An 11,426-nucleotide genomic window follows, 5' to 3' on the forward strand; every position below is an offset into this window, starting at 1 on the left:
AAAAAAAAAAAAAGCAGGCATTAAAGAGAGAGACAGTATGCCCATGAAGACAATTCTTGACTGAGCTGAAATAAAAAAAAAAGCAAAAATGTGTGGAGATCTGGAAGATAGCCATTGTCAAGCTTCTAAAATTTGAGGGATATGAAAGATCTCTGCTAGCCAGAAAAATTTGTCATGATTGAAAGAAAATCAGAATCAGCCTCGCTTCAATCTCCCAAAGATCATTAGGGAAGCCATGAAGGATAAGAAGATGATTTGGAGAACTCAGCACTCATTTACGGATCAGTGACATGAGACTCCTTGAAAGTCAAAGACTCATGTGCCTGAGATGCAATATCAGGTCTGAGAACCAGCTGGCTATGAAAGCCAGTTTGTATCCGCAGACCTGGGTGGTTCTAGTACACGATACCTTGAATACAAATGTGCTGGACACCTTGCAGAGTGCAAGGCTCCCTACAAAACAGTCTGTACTGACAAGAGTACTGCCAGCAGCTGAAGGGAAGTGATTATTCCCACTGCTCAGCCCTTATGATATCATGTCCATAGACCAGTTTTTTTTTTTTTTTTAATAAAGGAAAGGAGCCATAGAAGAGAGATTGCAACTGGATTTAAAAAAAAAAAAACAAACAAACAAAAAAAACCCCCACAACATTAAGAGCACTGGAACAAGTTGTCCAAGAAGCTGTGGGAAATGAGAGGGGAAATGAGACGTTGAGGGACATGGTTTAGTAGGAGCTATTGGGAATAGGTGAACGGTTGGACTGGGTGATCTTTTAGGTCTTTTCCAACCTTAGTGATTCTATGATTCTATGATTCTATGATTCTAAATGTCCTTGGAGACTTTTCAAAACTTGGTTGGACAAGCCCCTGGGCAACATGATCCAATTTGAGATTAACCCTGATCCAAGCAGAAGGCTGGACCAGATGGCCTTCAAAACTCCCTATAACCTAAGTTTTTACATGATCTTGCGATTTTTCTTCTATGTTCCCTCAGTCTTAAAAATGCAGTTGGCTAACACTGCATTAAGATTCCAGTATTCTACAGTTTAGAACCAGAAGTAATATTCACAGCACTTAATATAAAACCTAACTTCTAAAGAACGTTTCAAAACCTCAGAAAATTGACATTAATTCTCCTCTCTTTCTTTTCATTTCCAACTATAGGGTTGCAGTACGCTGCAGTGAATCCAGCGCTCTTTTACAGACTTTTCCGTGCAACCATGAGATCTTCTAGATCTCGTACTTCAATTTAAAATAAAAGCAAAGTACCACAGGATCAGGGACTTTCAGTAAGGTATCAGCTATCACAATGCAAATGATAAATTTGCTAGAACTGGTAAATGAAATGTTTTATATTTTTGATGGCTTTTATTTTCAGTCATCTTAGTCTTGGTTGTAAAGATAAAATATTATATAAATTATAGCTGCTATAATATTTACCTTTCACTATAATTATCTTTTCTGCTGTATATTGTTTCCAAATAACTTTGTCATACATGTATTTGATAATTTTTACAGTAACTCTGCTTGTTCACAATGAATAAGTCATTTTAAACATTACACAAGTATTGGAGACATCTAAATATAATGTTTCAAGTTGGAATGCACTTTCCTGAAGTTCTTTAGCAGAAAAGATCTTTTCTATTTAGGAGAATTACAGTCATAAAAACAAAGAGCTAAAAAAATAGCATTGCTTCCAACTGTTCTGCGAGTAAAGAGATTTTGTGAGAGGATCATCAGAATATTGAAAAAAAAAAATCTTAATACACAGATGTATGACAAGATAGCAATAAAACAACTCTTGAAAACATTACAGAAGCAATGACATTATGGTCTTGAGAAGATTTAGGTATACGAGTTTTGGGGATTGAATTATGACTGTTAACAGTAAGGATCTTTTTTTTAAAAAAAAAAATTTGATTCCTCCTATGTACACAGAAACAGGATTGTACACAGACTAAAAAAGTAATACCACATTTACATAAGTTCTTCCAAAAGAGGCAATGTTCCTACCCATGCATTTGATGTAATCATTTATGAGACTACCCCAAGAAAAATGAGAGAGGATCAACACTCAAGTATTTACAAGCTCACCAGTAAAAAGCCATAAAACAGTCACAGTTGTGGTTGTATAGAACTTTTTGTGTAACAGCCCCTATTTTTCTGTGATAGTTGATCATGAAGGTCACGAAACTACCTAATAATCACTGCTTAACTTGTAAGTGTAGGGTACAGGTTGCCCATTTGGTCGAATTTCTGCCTTTTTTCTGCCTATTTTCTATTTGGTTTTGATACCAGTGAGAAGTCATTCTAAGCAGTTCCTTGATTTTAAACTTTAAGGAAAAAAAATGAAGCCCTCAAAACGTGCTAGGTGCCAAGATGTTACAAATCAGTGGATCAAGCTGTCCGATTCAGAGAAAAAAGTAGTCCCTAGAAGTGTGAATCATGGTGGTTATTTCAAGCAGAGTTCATTTCATGTAAGTTTACTATCATCTAAAGCAGCTAGTGCAACTCTGGCTATAAGCTAACAGAACAGTAGTGTGCAGATGGTGATTCATCTCCTTCTAGCTGAGGTGCCTAGCATCATTAAGGTTACTCCTTTTGGGTTGCTCATTACCATTGTAAATCCTCACTTCTAGTGCTGTCATAATTTTAGTTAGTAATGTTATGAACAGATCAGGCAACTGACCCAGGCTGAAATTATCTTGGCAAATAAAAGACTAACCCAGATTGGTTCCCTAATGTAGCCCACAGTTACATACAGTAACATGAAAGAAGATGTCAAAATCTGAAAATAAGCAGCGGGAGAATGGTAGAAGGTGGGACAGCCCTTCTTAATGATATGAGTTTGTGTGGTTTCATTCCTGTGAAACTATCATCTAAAATAGTGTAAGTAGGTCTCTCTCATACATGTTCATTTTCCACTGTGACTGCAAAAGAACGCAATGCAGGTTGCTTAAGAGTTACAGAACTAAAACTGAGTGAACAATCAAAAGGACCTTTAAATACTGAATAAGTTCTCATTGAAAAGCTGAGAGAGTGAGCTGATGTTTGTGATTTACATGGGGCAGACAAAAGCATGGTAACTTAAAGACATCTTGAAGCTGCTGCATTAATTACTACAGTTGATTCCTGAACATCAAAATATTATACTGTATTTATATACACATTTGAAATAGCATATGTGTTATTTATTCATTAGGGACTAATATATGAACAGCATCACCTGGTGACAACTGTCTAAAAAAATCTGACATGCCGCCTTCTTCTGCCTCAGTAGTTTTGTCTGGCAGCACGACTCTCTTTCCACTTACACTAGTACTAGCAGGAAGGAATAGAGATGTGCTAGGCAGCTGAGGCATTTCAGACATTTTTACCCAAACTTCTCTGTCTAACCATGGTTTTCCCAAGAGACACTTGGGAATTGCTTATTCATCAATGCAATTAATAGCATTCTCCAGCTCTTCCCAGTAGCAGACTAATTTCCATATCATTCCCTCCAAATGCTCTGTTTTGATATATAATCACTAAACAGTCACAAATGCTTATGATGAACCATTGCATATTGCATGCATGATTAAGCTGTAGGACAAATCTGTCCCTGGAAGAATTAAAGCAAAATCTGCACATAATGCAAGCAAAGAAGCATGGCAGCCTTAAGTGAACACTGGAATACAGAAAGAATAAAGGTAAGAAGATCCTGCTAAGGTCTGAGTTTCACATGTTTTCTTATTGTTTAGAAGAAAAACCTCTCTAGTTATTACTCGTTTTGCAGAAAGTCTTTAGAAAACAATATGCTGCATTACAGCCACTTCAGCGGCCACATATAACTGCTTGAAAAACAGCTACTACAGAGCTGTACTATTCTATCAGATGAACTATCAAGGAACAATGACCACAGAATACAACTTGAAAGATTAAGCTGTGAAAACAATATGTACAGGAGGCAATGGAGCAGCACGTAGTCCAACAGACCCGTATAATCTCTGTCCTAGGTGTTCCCAAACCTCATGCAAACTTTTTGACAGGATATTAGATCAGAATGCTTTCAGAAGTCCCTTTCAATCAGAATAGGATTTTCACAAGCATTGCCTGGGTTTTAGGCTAAAATTTTACATTTTATGTTCTTTGTGAGGCAAAACCTCAGCAAGTAGCACATGGAACCATGGAGTACAATCAACCACAGCACACACAACTCATCTGATGACAATGGCATGCCAGCATGAGTTTTGCCTGGAATACTTTAATGTATACAGTAATAACATTTACACAGAGTTTGTGGGTGGAAGAGTAGTTTTCCAGAGGCTACAAGGCCACACTGAATCATTAACAGGTTAATTGTTCATTGCAAACATCCTTGAACTCATATTTTTCACTGATTAGCTCAGATACAGTTCTCCTTAGCTAAGTCTCAGAAACCTCCACTCTCATCTCCTTTTCCAAAAAGGGAAACAGATATTTATCACAGTTGAGATACATTTTACTAGTTTACTAATACAGCAAACTTTAATGAGATTTCAGTCCAGGAAGAGACCACAGACAGATACAAGAGAGAAGTTGATAGCATATTTCATCTTCCCTTAGCACTATACCCTTGGAAGCAGCTTTTAGCCCATGTGTATAATCAATGAACATTAAGATGTTAAAATTACAAAATAAACAAGAGAGTTAGGCAAGGCAGATTATGACAACAAAAAGAGAACAAATAGAAAGCTTACCCATATCCTAGGCTCACTTACAAAACTCCAGCAGAGCAGATCTCCAGAAGAGATCATTCCCCACTGGTAGCCAGCTCTTAAATAGGTCTAGGAGAGGAATTGCCTTCACCTGTGCTCCTGTGGCTGACTCATTGCTCGCCTCAGGTGATCAATCAGAGGTTCAGGCTGTGACCCATACACCCTTGCTAACATTATTACCAAATGAAAACTTCATTCTTGATCCCAATAGTTGAGGGTTGTACCAAAGATTTTCACTCTCTCCCTATAAATATATATCTAAATAAACAAACTTTAGCTCCCTTGTTGCATACAAGGTAAAGGAGGAAAGTCATTTCTGAAAAAAATAAAAAAAATAAAAAAATAAAAGCTGAGAAGGCTGGTGTGTGACAGGCAAAAAACTATGCACTGTCTCTTCTCTACTCAGTCAATCCAAAGGAGGAGCATCAACACCCAGCCGTCTGTATCCTCTATACAAACTTGTATACTCTCATATGCTGTGGGATTTTTGTACTGGGCTGGGGCTGGTGTTTTCTCATGATTTTCATGGTAGCCTGATATTCAATTATTTTCATATCTTTCTGACAAATATTCATCACCTGTGACATTTTGAAGACCTACATGAGAGCAAGTGGACTGGGTGGATGGAGTAAACCTAATTGCATAGAGTGGAACAAATGCAGTTCAGAGTAGCAAAGTTAAGCCAGGTACTAGAGGCCAATAGAGAACAGGACCTCAGCCTGACAAAAGATTCCACTGGCCCAGCTAACTTGAGATGAAGGGCTGCACATGACTGCATACAGTGGCACAAATTTCATTACAAGCCTTGAGATTAACATTTTAAAAGAAGGGAGTCAAGTTCACAAAGATAATTTTGTTACCTCAAAAACACATCCACGATGCCCGACTCATTCTGTGGTGCGAGTCTTTCTGTCCTTTAAAATTCCAGCCTTTCTATAAAATAATTGTCCAGGTTCACTCACGTGTTTACTGTATTTGACTAGAGCATTTAATTAGACAGATTAATGACTGACTCTATTCTGACAGTTTCAACATTCAAAAATTTCTTTCTGGGGCGACTAGAAATAGTAACAGTGTAAGAAAAGACTTTATTTTGGATGTACTGAAGGAATCAGTAATGCTTTTGAAAGACAAGTCTGCCACGCCTTGTTGATTTTTGAGAAGAAAAAAATAGGACAGTGAAACTTAACTATATACATTAATGTACTTGCATCATTTTACTTGGAGTACTTTTGTTGCTCCAAAAGTAATGCCTCCTACTTATTTCCTTGGAAACTATAATAGATACAGAAAACAACATTATCTGATTGAGAAAATTCTCACTACAAAACAGTATTTTTGAACATTGGCACTACCATTAGCTGTGCGGTTTTGCCAGCAATGACCTACAGCCTGCATGTCACCACCCATAAAAATCTGCACCAGCAGAAGTGTCCCACTGTCACTACCGCTGAAACGCACCACCCACTGCCTCACTGTGCTCACATCCACTGTTCAGTCTCCATAAACACTCAGCACATTTCAATTAATGTCAGTGGGTGCCATTTTTTCTGCATGGAGAAATTCAATGCCATAGCTTTGCATCATGCATACTTCCATGTCAGATGCCATTTCATCACATTACCCTCTGCTGACATTTTCTGCACAGCAATGAAATGTAATGGAATATTGGTGGGAAGGTTCAGCTTCTACCATCCTACCACCAACATCTACCTCTGACATCATGAGCCATCGTAGTAACATAGGAGGTAATACTTTCAGAGTCTCCTTCATATGTATACGTGTATTTCATATAAAAGGCTAGGCCAAGTGAAGTTGAAATCTTCATTCAGGTTTCAGATTTTCTTCTTCTTTTTTTTCTATTTAACTACAACTACTCTGTAACGCTCCTCTTTCAGAAATTGCTTGAACAAGAGCTCTCATTTACAGAACATAAAGGAGCTCAGAATAGTTTATCTTACATAGTTCAGTTGATTGGGCTCAAATGATAAAAGAGCTCAAGTAATAAAAAAACAAGTTTGAATAAGATTGAATGAGATACAGTTAAAAACAAATAATTATAATAATGCAGTCAATTTCTTTTTTATTTAAAAATCCTTCCTCCAGCCCTTGTCAGGATAGCTTCTGTCCTGGAGTAGAGGACACAAAGCAGACTGTCTTGGTGTTATGTATGATGTGAAGCTTTTTCTGAATATGTCTTAAGCTCATGGCAAACAGAATGATAGTATTTCTCTGCAATGAATTATCTAATCATTTATCATATCACTTCATCTTTCTTAAGTATAGTAGTATACCATTATTTATGTGACCATCTAATGAATGAAAATAAAATACCATCTATCTGCCCAAAGAATATGCAGAAATCGGGTGAAAATATTTTGGCCAGCTGAAAAGAGCAAGATTTTGGAACTTGCCAGCCTGTAATATAGTATGATTTCTGGGAGATATAGCAAAGAAATTACCCCATTTTACAGATGAAGAGAGATGAGATACTAGCCTCAGGCTGACAAGTAGTTACTATCATAACTAACTTTATTAAAATCAAGACTAACTTTATTAAAATCAATGATGTTATTTATATATGAAACTGCTCACCAAGCTGAATAAAAGATTTCACAATCTGACTGAAGGAGAAAGTGGTTTGCCCAAGATCTGTAGCTTGGGACTCGGCAAAGCGCTTAAGTATTTCACTAATTTGTAGCACATGTATTATTCTGCAGCAGAAATAAATAAAGAATCACTGATAGAGTTTAAATCTAGATCTCCCAAGTGCCAGGTCATTTCCTAAATCATAAGGCCACCTTATGTTTTATGTCTGCATATTTGCTCAGATTTTTATTTTGTTTTGCAAAGCTAACTGCAAAGGGACTAATCCTAAATACATCTCACATTTTATTGAAGGACATCATGACTGATCTATGAGAAGAAAGCAGACACAAGCTAGGACATAGAAATCCCTGAGAAATGAGATTTAAAGATTGCTCTTATCCTAGAAATGTAATTCATAACCAGATCTGTCATCTCTGTTAATGTTATGTCATGCGTAGTTCCTACAGGAAGATGGTAATACAGCAGGTATCATTAACTTTGTGAAATACATTCATAACCCACATCTGGAGTTTAGTAGATTTTTTCTATCTCTAGTAATAATATTGGCCAGAATTGCCCTTCTGTATGGAAAACAGTCTTTGAGTATGGAGAATACTCTGTCTCAAGAAAAAAAGTCAAGAACAGTTTGAGAGAAGAGGCACAGCTTGTTTGATGGAAATTAACTAAGAATGGTTTCTTTCTACAAATTTCCTTTTCTACAGATGTCTAGCTCCATACTGATCAGTCTGCATTTTCACCTATATGGAAACTAACCCTGTACAAAACTAAGGAATGGGTTGAGATGCTCTGGAAGAGATAATGAAGGTATACTATACAAATAGTATATCTGAAGGATGGAGCACTGATATGAACACTGAATTTCTGTGTCTGATGCTCAGATTCTGGCTTAGGGATTCTCAGAGATGTGTGTTCGTTTCGTGTCTTAACATTTTACAATTTGTTTTCTTTGTTCTTGATCTGTTTTCTTACATGTTTTCCTGATCTTCTATTAAAAGGATTTAAGGAATTCAAAAAATATTTACTTATTGTTATTCACTATGAATGGTACCTTGTTCAAGACATCCAGAAGAAGATGAAACACAGTACAGTTTTTCCTTGAGAGCTGCTTCTTGCTCTTTGAAGGTGTTTAGGAGACAAAAATGTAAACTGAAAAGCAGCTATTAACAGTAGAAAGCTTATGCTGTCAACTGCTGGCTCCGAAAAGAAAGCATTGTTAGCAAGTCTAATGTATTTACAGATTTGAATCATTCATGCTGAACTGAGGTATCAGCAAAGTAGTTGAAGGGACTCTGGCAAAGTTGCTAAATACCACATAGCAAATGAAAGATATGAGATATTCAACAGTAATAAAAATATATATAAATTTAAAAAAAAATTCATTTCATATATTCATGTACTTTATTCTCCAAGTCTTTAAGTTCATCCTCTTTGCATTATACTTGTACTGGAGAAAGTGCATATAAGGCTGAATTCTTCTGGTAGAAAATATCGCCATGACATTAGGAAGTTTTGATGGCAAAGGGCAACTCCTGATAGCTGCACACAAAATATAGTGGACTTTAAGCTAGAGGCGATTAACAAATAGTATCACCATTACTTTGTCTTCACAGAAATAAGGACGCAAAAGTTGTTCTGGGAAGCACAAGAGAAAAAACTGATACAGGCAATGCTGTGCATTAAGGTAAGCATGCAGGAATTTTTCCTAGTGACATAAAAGATAGTTGACCAGGGATCAACCACTGAAGGATTGACATTTCTTCAGAAAATTGAAATTCACTCCTTGGACCACTATTTACTGCTGTGTCAGCTGTGACAGTCATAGCTAGGAACAAAAGCCACAAAAGACAAGGGTGACTCACTTGCTGGTATCTTCTATATTACTCAAGAAGCTCACTGAATAATCCACTGATCTATCTCTTTCCAATAGAGTATGTGAATGAGGTCATCACTCAGTTTGCATACTACATATAAAACCATTCTTATGGTTCAGTTTAGTACAAACAGCAAATTATCAGAACTATCCTCCAAAAAAAACAAAGATCTATGTCTAAAAAAACATAGTTTCATCCATTCTTTGGGGACACAGACACTTCAATAATGCATATGCATTGCACACACTTCTTTCCCAAAATGCAGCAGCTGGAATTGAACCATCTTTGCAGGTAAAGATGATGTTTTAATTTTTAATTTTTTTTTTTTACCCTAAAGGATAATATGTAATGTAAATTTTCAGTTTTCATTAAACTAAGCTTTTAGCTATGAATAAAAGTAAAGCAGTGAAATTCTACAGAGAAACATTTCAGCTAAATGCCATTCTTAGTGTTTTGCAGCTATATTAAGCTTGGATAGGACTACAGTAATTATGCCTCTCCCCAGCTGTTCTAATAGTAAATTCACCAGGATGATGTACTTTTTTTCCCCTGTTCTCAATCCCATGTCCCTAAGAAGCTAAAATGCTGGCATATCTTAATTGAAAATATAAAAGGATCAAAATTAATAGATTTAAGAAAAAATGGGATGATATTCAGAAATAAAAGCTAAAGCTGAATATAAGGGACAAGAGAACTAGAATTTCTGGCTATAAAATTAGAATTACCTCTAGAGATGTTGTCACTTTGGTGACTTAACATAGGTAGCTGAAATACTAGAAAACAAGAAATTCCTTAGTGAACAGATTAGGAAAGTTGGGCGTATTTCTTTCAATCTGCATCAATCTAATTTGCTATTGCAGGGCTAATGGCGGGCAACTTCTGAGCAAGTGGAACTCCCATTCAATGTCACAGTGTGCTCCACTGTGCTCTGACACATCAGCTCATCCATGAGAATAGTTAGTGCTAATCCCTTCAGCTCACATAAAGGGGAAGGAGGAGAAAAATTAATTTAAATCTTTTCTACATACTGCCCTCCACTTGTGCCTAAAGGCAAATTCATGTTGGGCCTTCTGTGTTACAGCAGTCCAGAGTCCACTGCCCTCTATGGGTTCTGAGTGAAGATAAGGTTTGGTATCACTATTCAGGCTTGCTGAAGAGTATCCAGACAGCTTTGATTTACTTCAGTGCTTTCAAAAAGCACGTTAAAATTTGCCTGCTGAACGTTTAGCTTCTTTTCCCGTTGAAAAGCAGAAGCTGTAATCATAAATAATGGTACCTTTATCTATTAGTGGTCTTACTAGCAGTTATACAGAACACTTAATAATAAAATAGCATTTCAAGCTATAAATACTAAATCAAGATGCAAACAGATTATCTTATACTTTAATATAAATTGCAGATACAATACCACCTAAAATTCATGCTAAGATTTAAGATGATTCCCAGATACTTAAATTCCAAGATATAATTTAATATGGGTTTAGCTAAAGTACTAATGCTTAATTGCTCCTTACAAGAGCTCTTTCAGCAGAAGACTTGATTATGCCTAAACCAGGCCAGAATGATATTAAAATCATGCTGCAGAGTAAAATAAATTTGACCTATCACTGATGCAGTTCCATAAAGAATGGCACCATTTTCATAGAGAGCCATTTATTTATATTTTGCACAAACTTGATAGCTATTGAAAGAATCTGCAAGGAAATAAGCTCTCAGAAAAAGCAGCTGATAAACTGAAAGCTTCCGAATTTGTTTAATCAATGTATTTCTTCTGCAATAAGATAATGTGAAATTGAGCTACCTTCACTATCTGTTAATACAGATAGTCTCTTAACAAAAACTTCGTAACATTCAGCTGTACCCTGCTATGTCCAACAAGACAGTCATCACACCCAGCAAAAACAAGAATCTGAAGGGATCTTGGGAGTTATCCGGGTGCCTCCTGCTCTTTAGGAGAGGGAAGCACTTGTACATCAATCTTGTCCAACTGGTAAGTATTATCTCACTTCCACTGCATCCCCAGGAAAGCTATATGGGCTTTACTGTCCTTGATGGAAACTTAAAAAAAGCTGTCTAAGCTAAGCTTAGAAAATTAGACCTACTTCTTGTCCTATCCTCCCTATAAATAGATTATTTTCTTGAGTTAATTTTATCCTTGTTCCCATCTATCCAGACTTCTCCAGACTCAGCTGGGTCTAGTTGTTCCTGC

The sequence above is a fragment of the Lagopus muta genome, chromosome 7, assembly GCF_023343835.1.
Source record: "Lagopus muta isolate bLagMut1 chromosome 7, bLagMut1 primary, whole genome shotgun sequence".
Classification (NCBI taxonomy): domain Eukaryota; kingdom Metazoa; phylum Chordata; class Aves; order Galliformes; family Phasianidae; genus Lagopus; species Lagopus muta.